This window comes from Eleutherodactylus coqui, chromosome 6 (genome assembly GCF_035609145.1).
Source record: "Eleutherodactylus coqui strain aEleCoq1 chromosome 6, aEleCoq1.hap1, whole genome shotgun sequence".
In the NCBI taxonomy this organism is placed as follows: Eukaryota; Metazoa; Chordata; class Amphibia; order Anura; family Eleutherodactylidae; genus Eleutherodactylus; species Eleutherodactylus coqui.
In genome coordinates, this window is record NC_089842.1 from 102,631,388 (window position 1) to 102,644,886 (window position 13,499).

Consider the following 13,499-nt stretch of genomic DNA (forward strand, 5'->3'; position numbering starts at 1 on the left):
GAAAAAAAAGCTCCTCTGACTGAGCCCTTAAAAAGAACTTTTAAAAAATTGCTGTGTTTCCAAATTCTGAGCCCCATAAAATTTTTATTTTTCCATGTATATGTAAGCCGCCGACCGGGGTGGGCTTTCCAGAATACAGCGAAGTCCTGAACAAAAGACGCGACTCAAAACCAATCCGTAGCAATGAGATTTTACTTAATTTGGCAGAACCCTTAACCAACCCGAACTCCCCCAGAAAGTTACATACACTCAGCGGGGAAGCTGAGACTCTTGTGCCATGCAGCGCTGTGCTCTATAATGTGCGCCTTCAATATCCTCCAAGCTTTTGCCTAGCCGCAGGCCGTCTCTAACCAGCCGCTATTACCTTCTATCACCCTGGAAGTAGGAACAATCAGTGAGGATGCTAGGGAAGCACCGGCGGCACAGCACAAGAGCTTACAATCTTATTAACACACCCGTATTCTCCCCTTACACAACACCACTCAACAGATATAACAATATATATATAGCTCACAAGTCAAGGCAAAGTACAGTTGCGTAACGTGTGACTTGTAGATATCCTTAGACAGCTCTACGAGTATAGAGTTCTCTGTGTGTTAGGACTATGTCGGACAGCTCAGTCCCCAGCAGTGCGGCCGGCGGCCATCAGTATGCCTAACTAACTAACTAACTGCCGGCCTTGTTATTAGTCTCAGTCAGATTGGCGGTGCGTGCACGGTTACACCAGAGGCCTTAGTTCTCTGGCTGACCCGGGTCTGGTGGGTACCTTTAGACTTTGTCCGGAACGCAGGAATAGGATTTCATCCAAGAACCATATGAACTCACTGACGCCGCTACTTCTGAGCCCGGTCTGTAATGACCATCTTCTCCGTTAAGATGGTAGTCTGACAAACTCTGGAACAGTCTCTAATGCAGCTCCCCTCACGGTAGGTCCGGTCCTCGTTGGGGTCCTTTTCCCGGTCGATCGCAGTGTCTCTCTCGCTAGCTGCAGTCCTCACCAGCTCATCTCAGCTCGCTCGCACGCACCTAACCGCTTTTTCTGCTCCTCCTCTCTATGGTCATGATGCACTTCTTTTTTCTCTGTCTCAGTCCAGAGCACAGTGACCTCTTGTGGTCAAAAACAAAATGACAGTTACAACAGAAACCAGGACATTTACAGCAGGAGGACTGTTTCACCATCTTACATGCCACCCCACTAGATGTTGCCGTCCCTGGCAACCTCCCCCACTCAAACTCATCCTGCGCGTAGCGCTGTGGGGGTACACCAGCGGTGGACCTGGCCGTCCTGCGCAGAGTCATAGGACCAGGGACAGTTGGCACACTCGGTGGATGTGGTTCTGCTGGCTGGGCATCTCTCTCCCTGGGTGGCGAGCTTGTCACGACCGGGGATTCCGACATGGCCGGGACAGGAACTACCCATCATTCATCATCTACCAGGGGTTCCCCAATACTAGGGGTAGGGATAAGCATCTCCTTATCAGCCGCAGGTTGCTGAAAGTGACAGTGTCTCAACATGTTACGGTGGAGGTTCCTTGAGGGTCCCCCAGTCCCCTCGGGCTCAACCTCATACACGGGGATATCAGGATCTACCTTCTGCTTCACTATGTATGGAACCGCCTCCCACCGCCCATCCAATTTTCCGGTTGGCCTCTTGGCTCTGACCATCACACGATCACCTGGAGCATACTCGTCCATCTGCACTGGCCCCGGGTTTGGGTGCACCACTTGTCTCAGGCGCTCACCCACAACCTTATGTATTGCTCTCAGTCGGCGACGATGATCTTGCACCCAGGCGGTGGTGCTTCTCGGCGGAGGCTGTCTCGGATCCGGCATGTGAAGATCCTCGATCTCCTGGCCTGCTCTCCCAAACATAAGCATGTGTGGAGAGTAACCAGTGGTATTGTGAACCCTATTGTTATAGGCCCACATCAGCTCAGGTAAGTACTCTGGCCACTGGGCTTTTTGACTTTCCTCTAGAGTCCGCAGCATCTGTATCAAGGTGCGGTTGAACCGCTCACACGCCCCATTCCCTTGTGGATGGTATGGAGTCGTGCGGGAACGTTCGATACCATAGAGCTAATACAGCTCCCTCATCAAAGCACCCTGGAAACATGCCCCCTGATCTGAATGAATTCTCCGCGGACACCCAAACACTTGTATAAAGTGTTTACAGACTGCCTCAGCAGCCGATTCAGCCGTCTGATCTCTGGTGGGCATGGCCACTGCATATTTTGTAAAGTGGTCCGTCATGACCAAACAGTAGGGGCGTCCTGAGGTAGAGTACCCGATCTGTACATAATCAATCAATAAGATTTCCAGGGCAATCAATAAGATTTCCAGGGGGGCGGAAGTGCGGATAGTTTGCACAGGGGCCCGTTGCTCGGGGCTTTTACTCAGCCCGCAGGACCGACATTTCAGACATGCCTCGGTCACCATTTCTCCCAAATCCAGGCAATATACGAAGCGCTGGAGCCATTGGTACGTCTTCGCGCTCCCGAAATGAGCCCCCCCTCTCATGGGCTTCTTGAGCGGCAGCTGGTCCCAGTGACATAGGGATGACAACCTGTTGCCGGTGCTGCAGCTCTGACTGTACGTATATGGTCCGGCACAGGAGCCCCTGGTTAATACTCAGCTTATCCCATTGTCTCAGCAACTTCTGACCTTCCTGCGTCAGACTGGCCCGCTCGTCCGGGCGAGGCCAAACCTTAGTTCGGACCCACTCTCTCACTTTCCATAGGTCCGAGCAGCTACTTTGGACTCGTTCCCAATCTCCCAACGTCTTCCCCAACACCATCGGCATCCCTGAAGCCACCCCACTTGAATGTGTCAGATTCTGTAATGGTGGTACTCTGCCGAGGTGTGGAATTTCAGTGTCTTCTAAATCCTCTTCTCCCCTCTTGGTCGGCGACCCCACTGGAACTCGGGAGAGGGCATCGGCGTTGCCGTTCTTCCTCCCTGACCGGAACTGGGTGCGGTATCGATACTTGGAAGGGCGGGCCATCCATCGCTGCTCAAGGGCGCCTAGCTTAGCGTTCTCCAAGTGCGCTAGCGGGTTATTGTCCGTCATCACAGTCACTTCTGCACCCATCAGATACTCTGCAAACTTCTCAGTCATGGCCCAGACCAGCGCCAAAAGCTCCAACCTAAAGGAGCTATAGTTGTCAGGGTTGCGCTCCGACTCCCTTAACGACCTACTGCCATAGGCAATGACCCTCTCACGCCCGTCTTGAACTTGAGATAACACAGCTCCAAGACCATGTAAACTTCCATCCGTGTACAGCAAGAACGGGCTATCAAACTGTGCATAGGCCAGGATTGGGGTGCTGGTCAGAGTTCTTTTCAATGCCTCGAAGGCTTCTTGCTGTCGTGGCCCCCACTCAATGGGGCGATTCCTGGGCCCTCCAGTTGTGCCTCTCAGCAGCTCGTTTAGTGGACCGGCCAGATGAGAGAACTTGGGTGTAAATCTCCTGTAATAACCGGCCAGGCCTAGAAACGCTTGTACTTCCCGTAGGGTTCTTGGCTGGGGCCACTTTTGCACGGCCTACACCTTGCTAGGGGCCGGCTGTACCCCTTCTGGAGTGACCACATGTCCCAGGAACTCTATGCGCTGTTGAAGCAGTTGACACTTTTTGGGCTTGATTTTCAGACCATGATCTTGTAGTCGTCCCAGGACCTGCCGCAGTTTTTTAAGATGATCTTCGAATGAAGTCCCAAACACCACAATGTCATCCAGATATATCAATACTGATTCAAAGTTTAGGTCACCCAGACAGTGCTCCATCAACCGCTGAAACGTCCCTGGAGCGTTGGTCAGTCCGAACGGCATCCTATTGAACTCATATAGTCCCATGGGCAAGATAAAGGCTGTCTTTGCCTTGTCTTTTTCAGCTACTGGCACTTGCCAATATCCACTAGCCAGGTCGAGCGTGGAAAAGTACTTGGCTCGACCCAAGGAGGATAGTGACTCTTCGATCCGTGGTAGAGGATAAGCATCCCGGATGGTTCGGGCATTCAATTTCCGATAATCTACACAGAACCGAAGACTTACGTCTTTCTTTCGCACCAGGACCACAGGAGCAGCCCACGGGCTTTTACTTTCCTGTATCACCTGGTTTTCCAGCATGCTGGCCACCATATTTTTCACCTCTTGATACATCTTGGGTGGGATTTGCCTGTACCGTTCTCGAACTGGCGCAGCGTCGCGGGTAGGGATTTCATGCTCGATAGCGGTGGCACACCCGAAGTCTTCATCATGCCTTGAGAACGCTTCCTGGTATTCCCATAGCGTGTCTTCCAGAAGCTTTTGTTGCCCCGGGGTCAGAGAGCGGGGGTCCACTCCCATCAGAGACATGATCACTCGACCGTTCCACTCAGCTGTTGGGGCCTGTTCTTTCTGGACCTTCACAGCAAAGGTCCAAGCTGACCTCCCATCTGGCTGTAGCGTGAAGCTCCTCCGGTGAATGACACCGCCCTCGGGCACATGAACTTCAGCCAGCAGGGTATTCCCAGGAACGATCGACTCACTGTCCCAGACATTGAGGCAGTGTATAGGCACGCACCCATCTTTCACGGTGACGAGTGCTCGGGCTACCAGTGGGCGGTTCTGCAGTTCTCCCCGTGGAGCAGGTTCGATCAGGACCTCCAGTCCATTCAGTGGCCGCCCAGCTCCCACTGGAAGCATCAAAATTTTCTCCTGGCGTGGTGGAATCTTCACTGGAGCTCTCAGCGGTACTCTCACATGCCCAATAGGACACCCTGACATGAGGCTCTTCTGTAAACTGCAGCTCCTCACCATCTGCTGTAGGACCTTTTGAGTTGGCCGGTGCGTGGTGGTCCGCTGCCAGTATTTAGGCCCTTCCTTGGCATAGAGGTGATGATCGAGGTCTCTCAGCACGTTCATGCCCAGCGTTACATCGAGTCCCTTTCGGGACGGATGATCTACCAGCACGATCCCCTTTTTGCCAATGTCCTGCCCAAACAGCCGGATTCGCATCCAGACGATCCCTTGTACATCCATTGCACCATTATTGGCAGCTGTCAACCGGATAACACTTCCATCTTCCGGTTCCATCATATGCCCGAAGTGTCTCTCGAAAAACTCCAACGGCATCAGGGTGCATTCCGATCCGGTATCCACTAGGCAGTGTACCTTTTGGCCCTCCAGCTCAGCTTCCATAATGGGACTGCTAGCATAGAGATCGCGTTCATTGCGTAGTGGGCTTAGCTCTGAGGGAACTGCCGCAGGATGCCCTGTTACTGCGGCAGTCGGAAGTTTAAAGCCAGCTCAGGTTCCGTCTGTTGGTGGCACTCTCGAGCGATATGGCCATACCGTCGGCAGCTCCAGCAAAGAGGTCCCCTTGATCCCCGCACCCCGGATGGGTCTGGATTAATGGATCCTCGCCCCCAGAACACTCTCTGTGGAGGTGGGCAGGACGATGGGGTCAATCCCGGGGCCCTGGATGAGTCCGCCTTCATCTGGGACACTTCCAGGCGGAGTTCTCTCATTTCTGCTCGTAGGGCCTGGACCACATCCTTCAAGGACTCGGAGTCTTCAAGACCTCCCCGGGCCCCTGTCACTTGGGTGCTACTCACTGCCTGCACACTCACAGCCGTGGGCTCTTCTTCTCTCTCTACAGCAGCCCGGTAAACGTTATAAAATGTCAGGTCAGCATCTGCCCGGGTCATCTCTTGCAGTTTATCCTGTAAAAATCTATTGGATAGTCCTAGAATAAATTGGTCTCGTAGTAGCCGGTCCACTTCCTTGAAAGCTCCCATGGCCCCTGAATCCCGTCGTTGCACTTCATTCAACACTTCCTGTAGGGTGTTAGAGTATTGTATCAACGTTTCACCCTCTCGCTGGGACCGGTTGAAGAAGCTGCTGCGCAACTGCGCTACCCTGGTTCGCCCTCCCTGTGCCCCCTCCAGCAGGGAGAATATTTTCTCCAAAGTGTCTCTTTCTGACTCGGGCCGTACCATCACGGTCCGTCTAGCGTCGCCTTCCAGGGCTCCCAATGCTATCTCTGCATGCAGCGCAGGTATCAAATTACTCAATTTAACTATACTTTGTACCCTTTCGGTCCAGTCCTGCAACCCCATATTTTTACCGTTAAACTTTGGCAAGTGCTGCATTAGTGCTCCAGCCGATAAGTACCCTACTTGGGCTGGCGTGACAGGTACTGGGGCTAGGAAATCTTGTTGTGCCGGGGCACCCTGGGCCGCTGGCGCTAGGGGAATGTTTCCCGCCACGTCTCCGTCCATGACGATCGCTGTATCCTGCCGAACTACGCCAAGTGTAAGCCGCCGACCGGGGTGGGCTTTCCAGAATACAGCGAAGTCCTGAACAAAAGACGCGACTCAAAACCAATCCGTAGCAATGAGATTTTACTTAATTTGGCAGAACCCTTAACCAACCCGAACTCCCCCAGAAAGTTACATACACTCAGCGGGGAAGCTGAGACTCTTGTGCCATGCAGCGCTGTGCTCTATAATGTGCGCCTTCAATATCCTCCAAGCTTTTGCCTAGCCGCAGGCCGTCTCTAACCAGCCGCTATTACCTTCTATCACCCTGGAAGTAGGAACAATCAGTGAGGATGCTAGGGAAGCACCGGCGGCACAGCACAAGAGCTTACAATCTTATTAACACACCCGTATTCTCCCCTTACACAACACCACTCAACAGATATAACAATATATATAGCTCACAAGTCAAGGCAAAGTACAGTTGCGTAACGTGCGACTTGTAGATATCCTTAGACAGCTCTACGAGTATAGAGTTCTCTGTGTGTTAGGACTATGTCGGACAGCTCAGTCCCCAGCAGTGCGGCCGGCGGCCATCAGTATGCCTAACTAACTAACTAACTGCCGGCCTTGTTATTAGTCTCAGTCAGATTGGCGGTGCGTGCACGGTTACACCAGAGTTCTCTGGCTGACCCGGGTCTGGTGGGTACCTTTAGACTTTGTCCGGAACGCAGGAATAGGATTTCATCCAAGAACCATATGAACTCACTGACGCCGCTACTTCTGAGCCCGGTCTGTAATGACCATCTTCTCCGTTAAGATGGTAGTCTGACAAACTCTGGAACAGTCTCTAATGCAGCTCCCCTCACGGTAGGTCCGGTCCTCGTTGGGGTCCTTTTCCCGGTCGATCGCAGTGTCTCTCTTGCTAGCTGCAGTCCTCACCAGCTCATCTCAGCTCGCTCGCACGCACTTAACCGCTTTTTCTGCTCCTCCTCTCTATGGTCATGATGCACTTCTTTTTTCTCTGTCTCAGTCCAGAGCACAGTGACCTCTTGTGGTCAAAAACAAAATGACAGTTACAACAGAAACCAGGACATTTACAGCAGGAGGACTGTTTCACCATCCTACATATATGCTGTATGAGGGCTTGTTTTTTTGTGGGGTGAGATGTAGCTTTTATTGTTAGGATTTTTGGGTACATGGGACTTTTTGATCATTTTGTATTCCTCTTTTGAAAGCAAGGTGACCAAAAAAAACTGTAATTCTGTCGTGCACTTTTTTTTACACTATTTATCACGTGCAATAAATATTTTAATAGTTTTGCAGAGATGAGCGAACGTGCTCGTTTAGGACAATTACTCGATCGAGCATCGCTTTTTTCGAGTAACTGCCTACTCGAGCGAAAAGATTCGAGGGGTGATCGGGGGTTGCGGTGGGGAGTGGGGGGTGCACTATTTGCTGCAGCAGGGGATTCCTTGGTTGTGAAACCCTGGATGCTGTCACATTCAGGGGTTTCACCTTCAGTCAATGGGGCTAGCGGCAGCCCCATTGTCATACAGAGAACATCGCGATCCTCTGCTGCAGCTGTGACAGCTGTGGCAGAGGATTTCTTCATCTCTGCGGGGAGTCCCCTTGTCACTGAACACTGTGACAGCATTGTCACAGTGTCCAGTGACAATGGGACTCCCCGCGGAGATAAAGAAATCCTCTGCCACAGCTGTCACAGCTGTGGCAGAGGACCCTAATGTTCTCCTGTTGAATTCAATGGAGTCGGCGCTACAGCCGACTCTATTGAAAGCAATAGGCTGCCGGGAAGCCCTGCAGTGATTTTTGGGGAAGGGTTTTAAATATAAGTCCTTCCCTGAAAATCATCCCAAAAAATAAGAAAAATATATACTCACCTCTCCGCCGCTGCTTGGGTCCCGTCACTGTAATGAAGTTCTTTCAGCAGGCGGGGATTTAAAATCTCTGCCTGCTGAAAGAGCTCCATCTGATTGGCTGAGCGCTCAGCCAATCACAGGCAGTGCTTTGCCATTCATTGAATTCATTGAATGACAGCTGAGCGCTGCATGTGATTGATCACAGCTAGAGATGAGCAAACGTACTCGCTAAGGCAAGTAACTTGACCAAGTATTGCCATTTTCAAGTACATGCCTGCTCGTGCCAAAAGATTCGGGGGCCGACAGGGTGCGGGGGGCGGTGGGGGAGAGTGGGGAGGAACGGGGGAGAGATCTCTCCTCTCTGCTCCCCCATGCTCACTCCCGCAACTCACCCCTGCCAGCTACCGAATCTTTTGGCATTAAATGAATGGCTGAGCGCTTGGGCTTTGGGCTGCGGTAAAATGAGCGATTTTCTTCACGTGCCTATGTGCTTATCGGACCGAGGCTAAAAGTAGCTTAGGGCCACATTTTTAATAGAAGATCATTGATCTCACAACAGATGTGGACAGAATTAGGGTTTATGCATACTGTATAGCAAAGAGCTTTGCTCAGAGCCTTTGCTTTAAGACGCAAAAACCCTACACATCATTTTTCACCCCAGAAAACAATGCTAGTAGGGGAGAATGCCATCATAATACAGAATGTAATAGAGCATTCTACAATACTTTACTCACTGATTCAATTGGAACTAAACGTTTGGCATATTCAGTGGATATAGAACGTCTACACACCCCTCTTAAAATGTCAAGTTTTCGTTGTGTTCAAAAATCTGTCAAAGATGAATCATTTTAGATTTATTTCCATCTTCAGTGTGACGCGTTATCTGTATAACTCCATTGAAAAAACAAATTGAAATTATTTAGGGTGGAAAAAGAGAACAAAAGGGCAAAACTAAAATAATGTGGTTGCATAATTATGAACACCTTCTTATATTTGGGGATGTAGTTGTGTTGGCAAGTACTGGTTGTGTAGAGCATGTGACAACCATCTCCCACATAGTTTGCCAAAAGTATGTGGGTTGGTGTGTTATGGTTTCATGAAACCAATGTTCAACTTTTTGGCCATAATTCCAAAAACTATGTTGGTGTAAAGCCAACACTGTACATAACCAAAATATCACCATACCCACAGTGAAGCATGGTGGAGGTAACATTATGGTTTAGGTCTGTTATTTGGTTGCTGGAACTGGGGCTGGAGGGAATTATGAACAGTTCCACAAAATCTTTGTGTCTCTGCTAAAAAACGTAAGAGGAATTTCACCTTTTAGCATGCCAAGGACTCTAATCATACCTCCAAATGTACAAAACAATGGCTTCGACAGAAGAAGATCAAAGTTTTGGAATGGCCAAACCAAAGCCCAGACCTGAATCCCATTGAGAATCTGTGGCTTAACCTGAAGAGGACAGTACACACATGATGCCCTCACAATCTGATAGATTTAGAGCAATTTTGCAAGGAAGATTGGGCAAAGATTGCCAAATCAAGATGTGCTATGCTGATAGACAAATACTCTAAAAGACTGAATGCTGTCATATAGTCAAAGGGTACATCAACAAAGTATAACATTATTTAATTAATTTTTTTTATTTTTCCACCTTAAAAATGTATTAGTCCTGGATAGCCAATAATATTTACCCACTTCTTACAAGAGTGGCGAGTGTGGTGCAAAAAGTCTAAAGGCCCATTTACACGGGACGAATGTCAGGCAAATGATGCCCGGAACTCATCCCTGTGTGTACTCGCTCCCGTGCTGCTGCACAGGAGCGAGTATCGTTGGCTCGCTCGCAGAGTAGCCAGCAGGGGCCTGGGGTGACTGGAGGAGATTTAACTCCTTGCTCTCCCCCGCCCCTCTCCATTTACTCCTTTCAGTACTGAAGCCTGCTGCTTACACTCATCATTCATTGTTCAGGATCATTGCTCATTGTTTAGGCTGCAAAAAATCGTTCAGTGTAAACAGCAGCCATTCAGTACTGAACGGCCGTTATGTTACGTGAATTGAGAGGGACAAGGGAAATCGAGAAGTAAAATTTCCTCCGGCCGCCCCGGCCCCATGCTGGTCGCTCTGTCAGAGAGCCAATGATACTCACTCCTGTGTAACAGCACAGGAGCAAGTATGTGCAGGGATGAGTTTCAGGCATCATTTGCCCGACATTCGCCCTGCGTAAAAGGGCCTTAATAGTCGCAAATATTTGCACAAATTTCCACTTACACAAAAATGTGTTACATTTTTATGCCAAGAACTGGCATTAGGGGCTTTATAAATGTCTCTCTATATCTTTAGAGTTTCCAAATATGGTCAATACCACTTCTATACATTTTCAGCAGCCATAACTTATTATTTCAATTTTTTCATTGGTGTGGCTATATGAGGCCTATTTCTATGATTAGGAAAATAGGGGGTGTTTTATGTCTTTTTTTTTGCAGGGTGAGTTTGGAAAAAAAACGCTTTCATCTTTTTTTTAATTTTTCATACTGTTCATATTTCACACTAAATAACCAGCTAATTGAATTCTTCAGTTTATCACTGTCCTGTGAATACCTAAAACATGTAGGTCTCTTGTTTTTATGTAATGATGGTACAAGAAATTTTATTTTATACTAAAAATTAATGTTTTTTAGAATTTGCCTGTGCCCTCTTTATTACACTTTTAATTTATTTTTAAACCCATTAAAGGATTTCTGTTTTACATCTTTATTTTATGCTTCTAATGTTCTAGCATACTTCCTGCGTGCTAATACATTACACTTTCTTTGTGTCATTTTGATACAAGCTCTAGTTAGGACAACATTTAATGTGCCTTAATAGCAGGTACAGATAGAATTGGATGATTTTTGAGGCTTAAAAGGGCTGACTGTACAGGATTTCCTCAGTCCCAAATTGTCTCACTGCAAAACCCAGTGACTTGATCAAAAGGGGTAGTTCTGTTTGATCACGCTGTGGTCACTCTTGAAAGAGGCGATCAAAGGGTTCAACTGCAGAGATCAGAGGTTCTTCCAATTCTGTTCATTTTCATAGGAGTTAGACTATCATCAGACACCTGTCTACCTCACCTACTCTACAGCAGCACAGGACACCCATGCAGGACATATTCTACGATACCGCACATTAAAAGGAATAATAGCAGTCATTAAAGGGTTAATCGTTCCATTAAAATAGGAATCTAATAAAATAAAGCTTACAAAAAATATTTATGAAATGTGTCTATTTTCAATGCAACAGACGCCAGTAGCTCCTCTTCTTGAACACATGTCTTATAGCATTGCAGGCGTTTCACAGTTAACAGATGGATACATTTGTTTGTGTTTGCTTTGGAAGAATTTTAGGTAGATTTACCCAACATGTAACGTTTACCAACACAGCAAAAATCATTGTCAACGAATGGGTCTGCTCACTTATCTTTATCGTCAGAGGTATTTATTAGCATTTTATATGACTAAAAACTAAAATATGCTGCCAAGCTGCATAAGAGAGTAATGTATAAACACGAGGCGGCTGGCTTTATTCATAAAATATGGCCTTTTTTCTTAAGATTTTCTATTAAACTTAAAAGGCAATCTGCTTTATAGAACCTTGTAAAAGGTTCTGAGCAAAACAGCAGGAATTAAAATTGAAATCTACCCTGAATTCCTAACTGGCCTGTTCCAAATTATGGATATGGAGTTCTATGGAGATGCAATATGTTATCCATGCAAATATATGGGAGCAATACTGTACCTTCATTATATGTCAGAGTCATACTGTCAGGCAAGCAGATGTGGAATCACCTTGCCAAATATTGCTTTGGCTTTCGGCTAACTGAGGAGACAGCAGATAGGAAACCTTATTTTTTATACTTGGCCCCTCCAACTTGAATACTATCTTTGCTGTGGGGTTCCCAAGCCATTATACACACTGGTATATGCTACATTGGGTCGAGGCGTGGTACCTGAAGGTCTGAGAGGAGTGTAGTGGAGAAACAGGCTGTAGTCAGTGCTGATGGCACAGATGAAATAATGAGGTCCAGGCTGAAGGTCAGGGCAGGCAGCAAGCAATATCAAAGTCCAGAATACAGAACCGAGGTTAGGGAGCACAGAAGTCAGGATAGTGAGAATCAGGCAAGGGTTAGAACCAGAATATACACAAATGGGGGCTTTGTCACAATGGCTGTATGAGACCAATTGCTTAGGCATCCTCCATGAGGAGAGGATGGGTAACATAGCAGGGACTGGCTGGTGAGTGGTGGGGCAACTGAATAGGAAACACACATTGGTCCTTGAAGAAAGGAGGCAGGGGCATGCACAAGCCTTAAGGACAGAGGAATGGGAGCTAGCAGAGGTGTAGGACGCAGCATGTGTGTTAGGCACACAAATGTGGATCCGCCTTGCCACACATCAGTTTGGATGTTGGCATTTTGAGTAGGCGCACCTGGGAAACCCTGGTTTTCAGGTTTAACCCCTCCAAGTGGCATCCCCAAGTCGTTATATGCACAGGTAGTCCCAGTTGTGTAGCTGCTGACACTGCACTGGGCAGAGACAAGGTACCTGAAAATCTGAACAGGAGCACAGAATCTAGAGTAGTCAATAAACAGGCAAGGATGAGAACCAGAAATATGCACAAGCTGAGGCATTATCACAATGACTGTATGAGGCCAATTGCTTAGGCATCCACCCTAGTGTGTGGATGATTATATAGCAGATGCCGATTGGTCATTGATGGAATCCAAAGCAGAAAGATTTACTGTTAGTTTACTTGTGTAGTGATGTAGCAGAGCTGGCTGGATCACAAAACTACAAAGTATGCAGAGTTCATTGCATTGTGACAGGTGGCAGTGTCCAATCACTGCTCCATGGCACATACGCAATCTGCAGAAAATAAATGATGGCATGATCCAACTGAATGCTGAACTGTGGAAACAATGCCTCTGTAATGCAGTACCACATATAGGCAGCAAATGATGATAACACAAGAAATGTTTACGCCTATGCAGGATGAGTTTTATAGAAATTTGGGCCCTGGACAACAAGCAATTTAAGGACCCTTGTCAACTACTTTTAGTGAGTTTCACACATAATTTCAACCCACATAATACTGCCAAACTGCTATGAAGTGCCAAAACAATACTGTCAATATACTAGACAACAATATAGTTCCTAGATAATATGCAGCAAATAATTTACCAATCATACAGAGTGTTGCCAAACACTACATGTAACTTTTGTAATTTCTGTAATTTTTGTATTGTTTGTGTTCCCCATGTACCTTGAAAGCGCTGCGGAATTTGGCGCTATACAAATAAAGATTATTATTATTTAAATAATATTGGGTTGCGTATCATTGCTCCT